Below are 4,688 nucleotides of genomic sequence, written 5' to 3' on the forward strand. Positions count from 1 at the left end.
ATCGATGCAGAACGACCAATAATATTCTGTTCTGATATATTAATTGATTCATTGATATTAATTAATATTGATTGATTGAGCCTCCAATTGACTTCAGCACTGGCAAGCTGCGTGCGGGTGGTGGGATTTATGGATCGTTTCCGATCGATCTAGTGAATATCGGCGTGTGCGTCAGGCGTTGGATTGTAATGCGGATCTATTAAATGGATAATGGTTTCTGATCGATCATATATATTTGTTGGATATTTGTAGCGACGATCGCTTATCTGAGATCGCTCACAGATTGATACATTGGTGTATGGCCACCTTTGGACCCATCAAATGGCCGATTGGATGATCAGATTGGTAGTTGCGTGGCCACCGATCTCCATGTGGGAACATTGCCGCGCCTGCCGGCTCCCAGCGGCTTGCCAGTGTTGCCATTTTTTTTTTTTCAAGAGGACCTGTCACTATCTTGAACTATCACAATATACAACTGTAGCTCCACCTTTCATCATTTAAAACTGTCAATCTCAAACTCCAGGTCCAGTGACTTTGCCTAGGCTAAGATGATGTCATCAGTCTGCTGCAGGCAGGAGGAAGCATTTCCTCAGTCTCTTCTCCCCCAATGATCAGACTGTACATTGTAACTTTCTTGGAGGGTGAGAGGCTGCAGCTGGGGCTGAGCTGTGTCAGACATTTGTGAATATAGCCATCTGTGAGCTGCATCTCAGTCTAATAAGTAAATGGTGACCCCGGACAATGCCCAAACAAAGATGGTGCTGCCCCTCTGGAGAAAAAAAAAGCAGACAGAAGCATTGTCAGGAGAAGGTAGTGATACACTCAGGACCCTTTAACATGAATGTATTTTTGGTGTTTTTTCACCGTGCTAAAAAAACGAAACAAAAACGCAGTCCCTTTAAATCCTATGGGCCTCTTCACACCACTGCGCTGCAGGGGGGGGGGGGGGGGGCTTTGCGTCTTGAAAAGTCCTGCATGCTGAATCTTTGGCGCAGGTTTTCAAAATCTCACACCAAAAGCGCAGCTCGCCACCGAAATGAATCGAACAATGTGTCAAAAACACACTGACTTTCAGCACGCCGTCCTTTATTAGGGCCAGTTCTCACCACATGAAGTCCAGTGCGTTTTTTCCTGCATCAGAAACGCATGGAAAGTAGGTTATGATATGGTTTCCAATGGCGTAGTTCACACCAGGGCTTGCAGTTCCAGTGCGTTCCAGTCCCAGAAAAAAAAAAAAAAAGGTAGAACCTGCTGCATTTTTCCTGCACTGGACTGTACTGGAACGCAGTAAAATGCATCAAAAACGCACACAAACGCATCAAAAACGTACACATGTCCTTATTTAAGGTGAAGGGGAAAATGGTGGGAAAAAATGCACCGGAAAGCATCAAAAACGCATCGGAAAGACGTAAAAAAAGCTCATGCAGGAATGCATCCGGAACGCATCGGAACTGTTTCTGTGGTGTGAATTGGCCCTAAAAACGCACATGAAAGCACAAAAACGGTGTAAACATGGCCATTGAAATACAGTAATTTGTTATGCGTTTGCGTTCGTATTGCGTTTAACCAGCAGTGGCCCATCCATACGGGGCGCAGGGGCAGCGTCCCCCTAATCCATGGGCCTGGCCCCATACTAAATGAAGGGCGCCGGACGCTTGGATAACAATGTTTTTTTTTTTTTTAAAAGCACGTAATAAGAGCCCACCCACTTGCGTGACAATAGCGAATTAACATTCGCTATTGTCTTCCTGCTTCTCCTCCCGGCCAATCCCAGCTCATGAAGCGGGGACCCGATTGGCCGAGAGGAGGGAGAAACGATCCTATTGGCCGCCGAGAGGGGGCTGCTCTACGTGCGACAAAGCAGCTTATAGCACCTTTTTTGCATGTCAAGCATTAAGCGTTCACCTTCTGTATTTTACTCACGCATTTCAAAGTGCGTGTCTTTTTTTTTTTTTTTTGCTGCGTTTGGGGTCCCATTAGCAAATAAATGACAATCCGAGCCCAATGTTGCGTTTTTTCGCTCTTCCTTGTAAATGGGCGCAAAATCACAACAATTGTATTGCGCAATGCTTATGAAACGCTAAGTGTCAATGCAGACTAAAGCATTTGTAAATCCAAGAATAAAAATGTAATATGTTGCAGCTTACCCTTCCTGAGATGTGGTGGCCGCATTAGTTTTCTAATTTGAGTCCCCCCCCCTTATTTTTCACCTGGTGATCCTGCCAGTAACACACTTCCTGTCCTGGGGTGACAACGCTTCCTGTGTTGTACCTATGGTATGGCAGCGTTGTCACCCCAGGACAGGAAGTGAATTTTTTTTCACTGCAAAGGCCCCTCCCCTCTTCTCATCTTCATAGCCATAGCAGCCCACATGACTGCTCCAGGGCCTGGGGGTGGGGGGAGGGGGGGCTCATACACTTTTAGGAGGGTGAGAACACTTTTCATATCAGGCAGCTCTGCGGACTTGGGGGTTGATTTACTAACACTGAAGAGTGCAAACTCTGGTGCAGCTGTGCATAGTAGCTAATCAGCTTCTAACTTCCGCTTGTTCAATTCAGCTTTGACAATAAAACCTGGAAGCTGATTGGTTTCTATGCAGAGCTGCACCAGATTTTGCATCAACTCCTTGGTGTCTATGCCCCGCCTCCATGTGTTCAGGTGGTAAGCTCCACCCCTCCTGTAAACCTATCTAAGTACGCCCTTTCCCCCACTAGACATGTGCTTTTAATTTACGTTCCAAAATGAAATTTGGACAAATTTTTTATTCTTCTCCATTCTATTTCTTTATTTTCTATTCTATTTTATTCTCTTCAGAAATTCGAATTCGATTAGAAAACTATTCGAATTAAAATTTCGTCTGAAATTTTGTTTCGTTATTTCAGGTTCATTTAAATTAGTTACTATTATAATTCGGAAATTCGGATACATCCAAATTTCTGAATTACAATAGTAACTAATTTAAATGAACCTGAAATAACGAAACAAAATTTCAGGCAAATTTTTAATTAGAATAGTTTTCTAATCAAATTCGAATTTCTCAAGAGAATAAAATAGAAGAGAAAATAAAGAAATACAATAGAAAAGAATAGTATAGAAAATAAAAGAATATAATATAATAGGGTAGAACAGAATAGAAAATAAAAGAATAGAAAAAAAATAGAATAGAAAATAAAGAAATAGAATAGGAAAAAATAGAGTAAAACAGAACAAAATAGAATAGAGAAAACAAGAACAGAATAGAATAGAAAATAAAGGAATAGAATGAAAAATAGAATAAAATAGAACATAACCTTCTTCTGAAATTCGAATTTCAAATAGAATAAATTTGAATTTGAATACAATAGAAAAGAATAAAATAGAAAAAAAGAATTGGGTAAAAAAAAATTGAATAGAAATAAAAAAAAGAATAGAATAAAATAGAATATAACCTTCTTCCGAAATTCGAATAGAATAAATTCAAATTCGAATAGAAAAGTTACAAATAGGAAAGAAAATAAAATAATAAAATAGACTAAACAATAGAAAAGAATAGAATGGAAAGAATATAACAATATAACTGTTTTCCGAAATTCAAATTTCAAATGGAATAGAAAAGAATAGGATATAATAGAAAAACAGAAAATAAAAGAACAGAATAGAAAAAAAAACAATGGATTAGAAAGAATATAACCATCTTCCTAAATTCGAATTTTGGATAGAATACATTTTCGAATGGAATTTATTTGAAATTCAAATATAATTCTAATTCAAATCGATTTGAATTTTCGGAATTCAGAAAATTTGAATCGATTCAAAATTAGAATAAACAAAATTCCGAATGAAACAAATTTATGTAAATACTGAATGGAAACAAAACGATACAAAACAATTTTTTTCCTTCTGCACATGTCTCCCCCCCCCCCCCCCCCCCCCCAACTAATTTTCAGGGTAGAGATGAAAAATTATGTCATGCTGTCTGAAGGAATACATGTGGTAGCTAAAGGGTGTTTTTTTTTAATGTCTGCCCGGGGTTACCCTTTAAATGCTTTCTGCTTTTTATGGCGCGGCTTTACGAGCCGTACCTGCCCTGGAATTGTTACTAAATGCAGGTTGTTGGATCCCTTTACTAGCTCCCGTCTGAGCATTTCATGCACATGTTTATGCCATTAGCCAGAGCCGTAAGTCTCCTTCATCCAGCCCCATCATTATCCAGACTTTCTCTTCTCTCTCTCATTCATCTCCTCGCTTTGCCTTCTTCTGTCTGTACAGAATGATGATTGTCAGCCAGGATTCTGTTTGTTTGTTTTCACATTAACGTCCCCCCCCCCCCCCCCCCCAGACAGGGCTTCCCACCAAAGTTTGTTTATTCCCCTCTGAAGAATGTCAATTATTAAAGGATTAAAATGGAACTTTCAAAGTACCCAATACAGATCCAAAGACAAGACCACAAGTTCAGATTAATGAGGTCAAAATTATTTTCATGATGAAAAAGTGGAAAACATCAGGTTGATAATATTGATAATAGGTGGTCTGCCGTCACCTGATCACCTATCACAGGTCTGTACCCCACCGGGGAGGAGGAGGATCTGTTCTAGGACTACAGACAGGTGAGTCCCACTTCTTTAATAGTTTATGGTAACTCTTTATGGTGACAGTGCGGTCAAATAAGATCTATTTTCTTACAATTCATACAGTTTTGTTTTAGAGTA

Source organism: Aquarana catesbeiana, linkage group LG01 (genome assembly GCF_042186555.1).
Source record: "Aquarana catesbeiana isolate 2022-GZ linkage group LG01, ASM4218655v1, whole genome shotgun sequence".
Classification (NCBI taxonomy): Eukaryota; Metazoa; Chordata; class Amphibia; order Anura; family Ranidae; genus Aquarana; species Aquarana catesbeiana.